The sequence below is a fragment of the Acinonyx jubatus genome, chromosome A2 (genome assembly GCF_027475565.1).
Source record: "Acinonyx jubatus isolate Ajub_Pintada_27869175 chromosome A2, VMU_Ajub_asm_v1.0, whole genome shotgun sequence".
Taxonomy (NCBI): Eukaryota; Metazoa; Chordata; class Mammalia; order Carnivora; family Felidae; genus Acinonyx; species Acinonyx jubatus.
The window spans coordinates 13902521-13916396 of NC_069383.1; the positions used below are offsets into that span (position 1 = coordinate 13902521).

The 13876-nt window shown below is 38.6% G+C and overlaps 1 protein-coding gene across 5 annotated transcripts in view; it reads left to right on the top strand.

The window, feature by feature from the left end:
• Positions 1 to 13876, top strand: part of BRAF (B-Raf proto-oncogene, serine/threonine kinase) — a 161614-nt gene that overhangs the window by 121840 nt on the left and 25898 nt on the right. The gene's annotated exons all lie outside the window — the stretch shown is intronic.

Genomic DNA, 13876 nt, shown 5'->3' on the forward strand with positions numbered 1-13876 from the left:
CTCTTGTAAATTGTTTTTGAAAACCACTGATGGTATTTTAAAGGTTTTAGCTAATATTCTTTTGGGTTGCTTTTGAATTACTGTCTAGTAACATAGGAACACTTTTAACTAATGGCTAAAAATATGATATTAAGAAATAAAATGTCTCTCTTGTATATCTTTAGTATAGTCTTCAAAAACATATATCAAATATTTGATAACAAATACGTGACTGCAATTTTATGTTTAGCATGCAATGATTTAGTATTGAAGGTTAACAAAACAAAATAGGCCAAAAAACCAAGAAAGTCTACAAAAAAGTCTTTAACAGTTACTGAAGTATACAAAATAATTAAGTTATCCTTTCAAATTATTTTCTCCATGTACCCATATTTTTTATTACAAAATGTCATCTGAGTGAAATAAAATAAAATGAAAATCTGCATTCTGATGCTTTTTTAAGGATTCCAAGTTGAGTTGTTCATATCTGTTGAATTTTGCTATGTAATTTAAAAGATAAAATGTTGCTTAAATAGAATTTATCATCGGTCAAAATAGGGAACCAACTGGGAGGGTTAAATTTTGCATGCAGCTCTTAAGTACAAATGAAGAAGGAAATCAAAAGGTAAAAATTAAGAATGAATTTTGAAAGTACTTAGATGAAAAATTTTAAGTTAGTAGAATACAAGTTTAAAAGCTCTATGGGTAGTTTAAAAATATGTATGTATCTTATATTTTATAGTACACAAATGGCTTTTATTATGTCATTTAATCTTTATAGTGCTATAAAGTAGGTTTTTTTTTTGTTTTTTTTTTTGCTTTTAAAGGTCAGGAAACTCAGGCTTTTAAGTGATGTCTATAGCTGCACATTTAATAAATAGCAGCAGAGGTGTTTGACTCAGAATCTGACTCCCAAGCCATTATTCTTTCCCCATATTCACTATGCTACTTTTACATTTTAAAATTAGAATAAAAGAGTAAAAGTGTATATAAGTACCAGTACCTAGAGCTCTGACTCAAGGTCACTTAGTGTGTAAGTGTAGGACCAGGACTGAAAATCAGATTGGGCTCTTAAATCTTCCCACTGAACTATCACCCTCCCTGTCTCAAGACTAAGTAATATATCTAAGTAATTTAAGTAATTTACATTGTTTACAAGCCTGTGGTCAGCCAGAATGCTTATTGCAGCAAATGATTACCTCTTCAGTAACATTCCCACTTATCCACTAGACTTCAAACAATGTCAGCCTTTCATATAAGTTAGAATCTGAATCTGTTCAAATCTGAAAGGTATATTAAACTCTTGGAAAGAGTAAACCGTGGCAAAAGTAGTAAACATTGGTAAGAAAACAAAGCTTATTCTGCTCCCATCCCACCAGTCTCTTTGCTGTTTCTTCAAGCCAAGCATCTTCCCTCCTCAGCCTTTGTACTGGTTATTTTTCTCTTTGGGATACTCATTCCGCAAATATCCATAGAGCTTCTCCCTTAGGTCTCTGTTTAAATGTTACCTTTTAAAAGAAGGCTTCTCTCACTCATCATCTTATGTAACTAAGATTCCTACCCCACCGATGATACTTTCTGTATCCCTATCCTTTTGTTTTTGAGACTCAGCTGTATCAGACATATTTGTTTTTTGTCTGTCACGCCCACTAGAATATAAGCTGTATGAGATGAGGGGCTTTATTTTGTTCATTGTTTTATCCCTAATGCCTAGAACAGGGCCTGGCCTATGATAAGTACTCACTACATATCTGTTACATACACACACACAAAATGAAAGAATGATTACACATAACTGCATATTATTGCTGGTTTACCTTTTGGAAGAGAGAGAAGCATATCAAAACAGAAGTGTCAAGGAAAGAGAAAATGGTCAAAGAGAATAACAAAAGAATAAGGGGAAATGCTTTTGCTATAAACAGAGGCAGCAAAGAATAGTACTAAAAATTGTTTTTAGAAACAGTGATGGGTAGGGCATCTGGGTGTCTCAGTCAGTTAAGCATCTGACTCTTGGTTTCAGCTCAGGTCATGGTCTCACGGTTTGTGAGTTTGAGTCCCGCATCAGGCATTGTGCTGATGGTGCAGAGCCTACTTGGGATTCTCTTTCTCCCCCTCTCTCTGTCCCTCCCCTACTCGTGTGCATACGTGCCTGCGCGCTCTATCTCTGTCTTTCTCTCCCTCGCTCTCTCTCTCTCTCTCTCAGAATAAATAAATAAACATTAAAAAAACAGGAACAGTGATGGGGCAGTGGAATGCCACTATCAATAAAGACAAGAAGTACAATAGAGAGAACATTATCAAATTGCAATAGTTCTGTAGTCTGGGGAATAGTCAGTGAAGAGGCACAATATGATCCCATCACTTTACAGTTTGGGTTCTGTAAGCATAAACCTTTGCATCTGTCTATTCCAAAACACTTTGGTTATATTTTTAGGTAACTCTGACTATATAATGAGTATACCTAGTTATGAATTCAGATCATTCTATAAATTTATCATAGATTTTAATAGCTAAAAAAGTATTAATAGTAAATTTTAGGGGTGTCTGGGTAGCTCGGTTGGTTGAGCATCCGACTCTTGATTTTGGATTAGGTCACGATCCCAGGGTCGTTCGATCGAGCTCCATATCGGGTGACAGCCCAAAGCTTGCTTGAGATTCTCTCTCTCTCAAAATAAACTTTTTTTTAACTGTAAACTTTAAGCCCTCTAGCAAGAGTTTATTACCAGCTTTAAATGAACCAAAGAAGATACAGTTCCTATTTTTTCTTTCTGTTCTTTATAAGACAGTAACATGCACCTGGTTAAATGTATTAACACATCTTTAGTTTCTAACGGCTTTGGCAGATGTGGGTTTCAAGTTAAGGTGACAAAGTTTTGCTGTGTTTTGAAACGCCACTAAAACTACAATCAAGGAATTTTTTTTTTTAAGCATGAACACATAAGGACAGAGATAACAGGAAGGAAACAATAACAACATTTTGAAAGCCAGAAAGCAGATGAAGTGGTAATGGAATTAATATACCTAAAAAAAGCTAAAGCCTTAGTTGGCATTGGGGAAATAAAGGCCAACCTGACACCACAGGTTCCTCAAAAGTGTCAGGAATTGGCAGTGCCGGCTGCCTTCAGAAGAGGGGAGATACGTAAAGAGCACGAAAGAGCATATCTGCAAATCTTCTCTAAATCCTGCATCCTGCTCTGGGTCGCTGGGTGACTGCCCCCTCCCTGCCCTACTGTAGACTTTTATATTCTCTGGAGAGAGGAAGATCAATTATATCTGGACTGGGGACATGGGCATGGAGATTTTGTCAGAAACAGAGGGTTGAGTGACTGTTTCCAGAAGGATGAATGGAGAGTTCCCCAGCACTCTGTTTTCAAAGATTCCCAGCCAAATGCTGGCAGCCAAACCTTCCCCTTTAGGCAGGAGATGGGAGAGTCTTCTCTGAGGAATCTTATCAACCGAGAGAAAAGACCCAAAAGGTAGGGACATCAGGGATTCCACTTAGATCACTACACAAGGAAGTTAAAAAACAGGAAGCCCATCCATATGCTCAAACCTTCCAGACAGTTTTTTGAACCTTCATTTAGTCTGAGTAAGACAAATTGTCTCTGGATCATCAAATGTCAGAGGTAAAGGGTGGGATGCCAATGACAGAGACCAAAACAAACGAAGTTAAAGAGGCAACAAGGAATAAACAAACAAACACAAGGCAAGGAGAAGAGACACCTCTCTCCCCCGAATACCTACCAGTTTCCTCAGAGATGAAAGAAGATTTTTTATTCATGAAGCAAGAATAGATGCTTTGTTAGGAACATTTGGATAATAACAACAACGGCAGTGTTAAAATGTTGATATTGTAGCCCAGCACAAATTATATGCTTTGTACTTATTTAAACTTTTAAATGTCTGATTCCTCCTTCCCTGTCCTCCACCATCATTTCACAAAGGACAGAGCAAGCTAGATGTAGCTAACCGATAAGCCCATAGTCTATTTAAAGAGCCACCTAATAGTGTACTTTTGCAAAGCCCCCGTTTCAAAATAGTCTGCCACCTGAATGTTTTCCAGATGTTGTTGATCTTTTCTGAATACTTTCTGAAATGTATTATTTTCCCCTAACTCCTTCCCAATTTGAAAGTATACAGTCAGCCACTGCTCACACAAAATGTATTTTGAAGTCAGAGAGTATAAGCAGAATAAGGATACAAGGTGCTGGGGTTGTAGTCATTCATAGGATAAAACCGTTAGTAATTAGGAAAATGAATCATTAGGACTTTCAAATGTGTCCCCTTCATTGGATTACAGAATATAAGCAGATGGGTGACATTTTTCCTGTGTGATTTTGTCTCCTTTCCTCAATGAAGGATCATTTCTGATTGCTAGGTTTACCTGAAGAGAGCAGAGTTGTTGTAATGGTAGATAAGGAAAGTCTCATTCCTCCCGAATCAGGGCTAGTATAGTATGTTTATCATCTTCTCACCTGACAGTCATTGACCTTAGGGCCAAGGTATTTTAAAAAAAAATTTTTTTTTCAACGTTTATTTATTTTTGGGATAGAGAGAGACAGAGCATGAACGGGGGAGGGGCAGAGAGAGAGGGAGACACAGAATCGGAAACAGGCTCCAGGCTCTGAGCCATCAGCCCAGAGCCTGACGTAGGGCCAAGGTATTTTAAAAATGTTGTTACTAAAGAAATTTCACGAATGATCAATCTGTCATGCCATTTCCTTGCAGGACTTTTAATTTCAGTATAATATTTATTGTATAACTTTTCATTTAACTTTATCAGAAAATTTACTAGGTGTTAAATCAAGAGAAAGTTGTGGTCTGTTATTATACCCACAGAAGTGTTATAATCTGAATAAAGATAATTAAAAGTAATTTGGGGATAAAGCCTCACGATTTACTTTTTTAAAAAATAATGAAAAGTATGCCTCTTTACTTAAAAACAAACCTAGTTTTGGGAATGCAAGCTGGTGCAGCCACTCTGGAAAACAGTGTGGAGGTTCCTCAAGAAACTAAAAATAGAACTACCCTACGACCCAGCAATTGCACTACTAGGCATTTACCCATGGGATACAGGTGTGCTGTTTCGAAGGGACACATGCACCCCCAAGTTTATAGCACCACTTTCAACAATAGCCAAAGTATGGCAAGAGCCCAAATGTCCCATCGGTGGATGGATGGATAAAGAAGATGTGGTATATATATGTACAACGGAGTATTACTCAGCAATCAAAAAGAATGAAATCTTGCCATTTGCAACTACATGGATGGAACTGGAGGGGATTATGCTAATTGAAATTAAAGAAAGACAAAAATCATATGACTTCACTCATATGAGGACTTTAAGAGACAAAACAGGTGAACATAAGGGAAGGGAAACAAAAATAATATAAAAACAGGGAGGGGGACGAAACAGAAGAGACTCATAAATATGGAGAACGAACAGGGTTACTGGAGGGGTTGTGGGAGGGGGGATGGGCTAAATGGGTGAGGGGCACTAAGGCATCTGCTCCTGAAATCACTGTTGTACTATATGCTAACCAATTTGGATGTAAATTTTTAAAAATAAAATTAAAAAAAGATAATAAACCTAGTTAAAAAAAAGATGGAAGGATGAATTAAAGCTGAAAAGAGGTGAACGTGTATCAGTGACTGAAAATAATTCCAGTTGGTCAAAGAATATTTAATTATAGTGAGCATGATTTTCCAGTGGATAAGAACAATGATACAAAAGAGGGTACTGGTAATCAGAAAAATAAAAACTAAAACAAGTACTATTTTTCACCCACTGGGATTAGCAGAATACCTGAATTCAGACAGAATTGCGTGTTGAGAAAGATGAGGGGAATTGCTTACGGGCACCTGATGCAACCGGCCCCCCCTGGTGTGCTCCAGAAGGTCTGATAAAATGGAGAGTACCTGACCTGCCCCGAGAGATGCCAGCTTTTGTTCCATAAAAGGTTTATATGGGGAGAGATGTATTGCAGGAAAATATATAACAGTGAAAAATTATAAATTTAAATGTCCATCAGAGGACTTGGATAAATAGAATATTGGCACCTCTGTGCAGGAGAATAATACACAGCAGAAATGAATTACGTATCAGCATTAGCTTTAAGACACAGTATCAGGTGAGAAAAGCTATAGCACGAGACCACTTGAAATTTTAAAAACAAAACATTTTTATATGTGGGTTGTTTTTTTTTTTAAGAGAGGTGTACATAAGTATGCAAAAGTATTAAAATAAGGATTAGCAGACACACACCAGATTGAGTAGTGGTTTGCAAGAATGGTGGAAGGGATTGGCATGGGGACAGCTATCAGGGAGAGAAGAGCAGTTGTCTTATCTATAACACGTTGATTATTTCTGTCTTTTAATTTAAAACAAAAGACTCCATAGTTGTGTTTTACTTTCATAAGTTTTATGAACTGTGAAAACCGGGAGGCCAATGTGGAAAATTTTTAACAGAATTAATTATGGTGAGAAATATGAGTGATTGCTGCAGTGATTGCCTTTGGTGCAGTTCTTAATTTCAAAATAAAAGTTATTATAGGGAATACATAGTCACTGGAGAACACCCAGGAAATGTGAACATCAGTCAGCACCAGTAATCCGCCTAGAGATAATCACCATTAATATTCTGATGTGTGTTGTGTGTCCTTTCAGAATTTGGTACTTAATAGTATACACAGTGAGTTATGTTGTTGTTCCAAGTATGGACTCGCACTGGTTTTACCTTTTTTCATTCTTATTTTAAATATCTTTCTTGATCAGTAAATACTATGTTTTAACCCCACCTCTGCTACATACTAGTAACTTACCCTCTCCTTCTGTTTTTTATACCAGCTACATTCTCTGGTTTTTTATATATGCAGTAATGTGTTTAGCAAGTACTTACTATGTGCCAGACTTTGTTCTGGGTACTTATATATGCTACTTCATGTAATCCTCAATAGCCCTGTGAGGTATATCCTATTATCCCCATTTACTTATAAAGAAACTAGGGTTTAGAGAGATCAAGTAACCTGGCGCTGACACATTGGTGTCAGAGTATATTCCTTTACACGTTGCTGCTTCTCCAGCTTAGTCTTTTCAACACCTCAAGTGGGCTCTTAATGTAATACAGCAGCCATACTTTTTTTTAAGATTGTTCGTTCTTCCTTTCTCCTAGAGGGTGTCTTACCTTCTCTATCCTCAAACCTTCAACACCTCTCCCAGAACAGTCAGCTGATTTCCTTGCCTGTGATTTCATTGAGAAAATTAGAAGCACCTACCACATCTGCCCACCCGCCTATGTTCATGCTCAATTTTTCTGCCTTATCACTAGGAGTGAAAGCCAACCCTTCCTTTTCATATGCTAGATCCCCGTCTTAATCCCCCTACTCACTGACATCTTTGGAGTAAATCTCCCCTGTTCATCTTCAGCTTTTCCTTTTCTACTGGATTTTCTTTCACTTAGAAGATCTTCCTTATAATGCACATTTGGCAGAATGTTGACAATTGTTGAATCTAGGTGGAGGTTGTAGGGTGATTATTGTACTGTTCTTTCAACTTTATGCTTAAAAATTTCTTAATAAAAAGTTATGGAGGACCCATCCTTGATTCTGCTTCCCCCTCAAGTTATCACCTCATTTTTCTATTCTTTACAGTAAAACTTGACAAAAGAGTTGTTGATATTCACTCTGTAATTTCTCTTCTTCCCTTTTATTGTGGATCCCACCTGGTCAGGATTTTGTCCCAATACTCCACTGAAATACTTCATAGTGGGTCCAGTGGTTAGATTTACAGTCTCCATGTGTTTGTACTGTCAGAAACATATTCTGCAGTTGATCATACCCTTCTCCGATGAAACCCATCCTTAACCCCTTGCTACTCAGAATCTGGTCTGAGTAGCATCTCTACCACTTGGGAGCCTTTTAGAAATGCTGAGTTTTAGGGGTGCCTGGGTGGCTCAGTCGGTTAAGCATCTGATTCTTGATTTAGGCTCAGGTCATGATCTCACAGTTTGTGAGTTCAAGCCCCACCATGAGTCTCTGTGCTGACAGAGCAGAGCCTGCTTGGGATTCTGTCTCCCTCTCTGCCCCTCACATGCTGTCTCTCTCTCTGTCTCTCAAAAATAAATAAACATTAAGAAGTATTAGTGAAAATGACATTTAAAAAAAATTTTTTTTAATGTTTATTCATTCTTGAGACAGAGACAGAGCATGAACAGGGGAGGGTCAGAGAGAGGGGGAGACACAGAATCCGAAGCAGGCTCCAGGCTCTGAGCTGTCAGCACAGAGCCCGATGCGGGGCTCGAACTCACGAACCGCGAGATCATGACCTGAGCCGAAGTCGGAGGCTCAACCGACTGAGCCACCCAGGTGCCCCGCGAAATGACATTTAAAAAAAGAAATGCTGAGTTTTAGGTGCTACCCCAGATCTTCTGAATTAGAGACTGTATTTTAGCAAAGTCCCTAAATGATTTGGATGTATATTAAAATTTGAGAAGCACCCTTCTCCTGATTTTCCTTCTACTTCTCCTTTGTAGCTAGTTCTTCCTCAACGCTTGAACCTCGCTGAATGTTGGAACTCTCCAGGAATCTCCATTCTCTTGGTGATCTTATCCAGTTTCATGGCTTAAAATACTGTTCAGTTACCACTTATATACCCATCACCATCCAACTCACTTCCTCCGAACTCCAAACTGTCCTATCCAGCTGTCTGCTCCACATTGCTTGACTGTCTAATGGACATCTCATGTTTAGCGTGTCTCCTACTGAGGACCTGACCTTTTTCCTCAAGCCTGCTCTTCCTACAGTCCTTTCATCTTAGTAACTGGCAACTCTGTTCTGTCAGCTGCTTATGTCAACATTCTGTAGTTATCTTTGACTCCTCTCTTGTTGGCACACCATACACCCAGCCTATTATCTCCTGTTCACTCTGTCTTTAAAGTATATCTAGAGGGGTGCCTGGGTGGCTTAGTCAGTTAAGTGTCTGACTTTGGCTCAGGTCTCGATATCATGGCTCGTGAATTCAAACCCTGCATTGGGCTCTCAGTGCAGAGCCCACTTTGATTCTCCTGTCTGCCTTTCTCTCTGCCCCTCCCCTACTCGCACATGTGCTCACACTCTCTCTCTCTCTCAAAGATAAGCATTAAAAAAAAATTTTTTTTTTTAAATCCTGTTTTCATTTTTGGGGCAGCTGGGGGGGCTCAGTCATTTGAGCGTCTGACTTCAGCTCGGGTCATGATCTCACGATTCATGGGTTCAGACCTACGTTGGGCTGTGCACTGACGTTTTGGATTCTCTGTCTCCCTCTCTCTCTGCTGCTTCCCTGTTCATGTGCTCTCTCTCAAAAATAAACAGGGGCGCCTGGGTGGCTCAGTCGGTTGAGCGGCCGACTTCGGCTCAGGTCATGATCTCGCGGTCTGTGAGTTCAAGCCCTGTGTCGGCCTCTGTGCTGACAGCTCAGAGCCTGGAGCCTGCTTCGGATTCTGTGTCTCCCTCTCTCTCTGCCCCTCCCCCAGGTGCACTCGCTCGCTCGCTCTCTCTCTGTCAAAAATAAACATTTAAAAATAAGTAAACATTGAAAAATTAAAAGAAAAACGTATACCTAGAATCTGACAAATTCTCATCTCCTATTCTGCCGTTCACTCTGATTCAAGCCACCATTAACTCTTGGCTGGCTTAGTGCTCTTCTTCCACCCTTACCTACCTTCAGTTTATTATTGTTCAGCACCCAGAGTCTTTTTTGAGACTTAACTCAGGTTATGTTGCTCCTCTGGCCTCCCAGCGTCTCACATTTCACTCAGAAAGAAAGCCAAAGTCCTTACAATAGTTCCTCAAGGTAACCACCACCACAATCTCTCTGCTTTCGTATTACCTCTCAATTCATTTACTGCTCTTCCTTCTTGCTCCCTCTGTTGCAAGCCAGTTTGCCCTCTTGCCGCTCTTAGAATTTGGGAAGCACATGGCTCCCTTGGGGCCTTGCCCTTGCTAGTTCCTTTGCCTTCTATGCTCTTATCCCATATCTGCATGACTCTCTCCCTCCCCTCCTTTCAGGCTTTCATCAAAAGGTCCTTTGAAAAGAGGCCCTCCCTGCCCTAAAATCACAACCCCCTGCCAACTCATCATTTCCTGTCCCCCCACTCACAGAATACTGACACATCTTTTTTCTTTTCCGTCTTCTGTACTAAAATGTAAGCACCTTGAGGTAGGGCTTTTCTGCTTTATCTTCAAGACTTAGAACAGTTGTTGCTTAGCACGTAGTGGGCTTTCAATAAACACGTGTTAAAAGAAAGAAGAAACCCCTTCACAGGTGCCTGGCTGGCTCAGTTGGTTAAGTGTCTTACTTTGGCTCAGGTCATGATCTCCTGGTTCTTGGTTTCAGGCCCCGCATCATACTATGTGCTGCCAGCATGGAGCCTGCTTTGGATTCTCCCTCTCTCTCTCTCTGTCTCTCTCTTCTTCTGTCCCTCCCCCACTGATACTCCCTCTCTCAAAAATAGATAAACATTAAAAAAATTTTTTTTAGAAGGAACCCCTTCAAGGTAATCATTATTACCTCCATTTTTTAGGTTAGGAATCTAAAGCTGAAAGGGATTATGTAAATGTACCCAAGGTCATATGGCTAGTAAGTGATGCAGTTGGAATTCAAAACCCATGCCCTTTCCACTCTGTCCCTCTGGTTATGTCGCTTACGTCTTCTTGGCTCTGGTTTTCCCATTAGTATAAGTGCAATTATTGCTGTTTTGCTTGCCTCCCAGAGAAACACGAAGTGGTTTTTTGTTGTTGTTGTGTTGTTTTTCTTGCAGTGATGCAAAAAAAAGTGTTGTTTTTTTTGCAGTGATGCAAAAATATCCTGAAAACTTTAAAAGGCTGTATGTGTACATGAGGGTGGTAGAAATTTTTTTCTTATAGAAGTTTTACAGTTTTTGCTTTTAGTTTTAGGTCTTAAATCTACTCTAGATTGATTTTTGAGTTTGGAATGAGATGAGGGTTGAAGATTTTTTTTTCTCCGTATGGATATCCCAGCAGTATTTGTTGAAATGACGCCCCTTTCCTCCACTGAGTTACCTTGCTTTTACAAAAAAAAATAAATATGCTTCTGATTTTGGACTTGTGTTTGAAATGAACTTCTAAAAAGAGTAATAGGGTTTTTGCTATTCCATCAGTACCATGATATTCCATGTTTATAAAACATTCCCACTTACTGTTTTTAGGCCAATGTTTTACTTAGAAGGTTTGATTTTCCAAGGGGGATTATACCCTTTCTAATGCAGGTCCCAGCTAGGAAACAAAAAACACATAGAAGTATCATATTCATTGGTTAGGAGATTTAATATTATTAAGATGTCTTCCTTCCCAAATTGATCTGTAGATTTCATTTTAACCCCAGTCAAAATATCAGTTAATTTCCGTAGAAATTAACAAGTTGATCATAAAATGTACTTGGAAATGCAATGGCTGGAATAGTCAAGACAATTTTTTGCAAAGTTGAAGGACTTCTAGTGTCAGATTTCGGAACTTTGTATAAAGCCACAAGGCCATGTGATGTTGGCATAAGAATGGTCATATAAATCAACAAACAGAATAGAAGGCCTAGAAATATATCCATAAGTCTATGGTCAGTTGATTTTTTTAACAAGATGTCAAGGTGATTCATGTGGAAAAGGTAGTCCTGTCAACAAATATTGCTGGAACAAATGGATTTCCATAAATAAATAAACAAATAAACACACAATTAACCCTTACGCAACACAAGACATTAATATTAACTTGAAATGGATTAAAGACTAAAAGTTGAAAATCTAGACATTCTAGAAGAAACACTGGGGAAAATCTTTATAGCCTAAAGAAAGACAAAGATTTCTTAGGATACAAAAAGTAAGGATCATACAAGAAAAAATTCATAAATCGGACTTCATCAAAATTTAAACCTTTGCTTTTTGAAGACACTGTTAAAAATGAAAAGATAAGCCACAGATTTTAAGAAAATGTTTGTAACATACATTATCTCATTAAAAGACTTGTATCTAAACCATACAAGAACTCTTACAACTCAGTAGTTAAGATGAAGTATCCAACAAAAAGAGTGGGCAAAAGATTGGAGTACTTTATTTAAAAGGCATAAGAATGGCAAATGAACATGTGCAAAGATGTCCAACATCAGTAGACATTAGGGGAGGTAAATTAAAACTCCCAAGACACCACTCACTACACACCCACTGGAATTCTTACCATCAAAACCAGCCATTCCGATTATTGGCAAGGTTGCAGAGCAGCTAGAACTCTTACGTGTTGCTGGTAAGGATCTTAAATGGGACAACCACTTTGGCAGTTTCTTTTAAAGTTAAAAAAAACACATGAGCAATCCTAGTCTTAGTTATTTACCCAAAAGAAGTGAAAGCATAAGTCAACAACAGAGACTTGTACTTGAATGTTCATAGTATCTTATTCATAATTGCCAAAAATCAGGAACAACCCAAATGTCCAAGGGCTAAATGGGTAGGTTGTGGTATGTCCATACTCTGTAATACTGCATGCAGCCAGTGTGTGAATCTTAGAATCATTATACTGAGCAAAAGAAGCCATAGATTTTTTTTATGTGATGTTCTAGAAAAGGCAAAACTAATCTCTAGTGACAGAAATCATTATCAGTGGTTGCCTGAGCTGAAGAGGGTGTTATTAATTGCAGAAATACATGAAGAAAGTTTTGGGGGTGATGGATATTCTTCATGTTGATTGTGGCTGGTCATTATACAAGTATATATATATTTGGCAAAACTCAAACCGTACATAAAATTGGGTGCATCCTGTGTTGTAGACAAGTTATACCTTAATAAGTTTGATTTTTTTTTAATGCGATAGAAACCAAAAACTACATAAAAATGGATTTTAGGCCACTCAGAGCACAACACAGCTGGAAAAGGTGTGAACTTCACTTCTTATGTATTTTAATTATTTTATTTTATTTTTTTATTAATTTTTTTTAACATTTATTCATTTTTGAGAGACAGAGTATGAGTGGGGAAGGGGCAGAGAGAGAGGGAGACATAGAATCTGAAGCAGGCTCCAGGCTCTGAGCTGTCAGCACAGAGCCCAGCTTGGGGCTTGAACTCACAAACACGAGATCATCACCTGAGCCAAAGTTGGATGCTTAACCGACTGAGCCACCCAGGAGCCTGATATTTTAATTATTTTAAAGTATAAATGATTGTTGACTGCAGAGGAGTAGCAGAGTCTCATTCCCTTCAGTCTTACTCACTTTGCACAGTGTGGTTATGAGGAGAGTGGAGAGCATCAAAGTAGAAGGGACACTGTAATTGAAATTGTTTGGATCAAATATTGTCACCACCCTCATGCATATTAGTCCCGTCAGCTGCCACACCCTCCATAGGTTTCTGGGGAGAGATTCAGCTTGCTACGTGAAGTCTAATGAACATTTTTGAAATTGTGTACCATTTGGTGAAACGGGATTCAAATGCTAATGTCTTGGAAGCCAGTTCTTTGGTTTTAGAAACAGTTGAAAATACAAGAAAAGAATAGTGAACTTCAGTGAGAGACACTTGAGACTGTTACAAACAGGCAACACCGATAAATCAGGCAAATACTACAGCGAATGTAGCCTTAGTGATTGCATTTCAGCAAGGCATTTGAGTGATAATTCTCATGATGGCGTTGAGGAGAGGATCAAGAGATGTAAATGCATGGAGAATTGGACTAGGTTCATAAGTGTATAACGATCATCATCCCCGAAGCTATTAAGCTGAAGGAGATTTTTGTTTCATTCTGCTCCTGAGTGTGACTAGCATGTTTACACATAACTTAGGTGAGGGCATCAAGAGCACACTGATCTTTTAAAACTTACTTTTTAATGAAAACTAAAATTTCAATCAGCTGAGATTATAGGCCA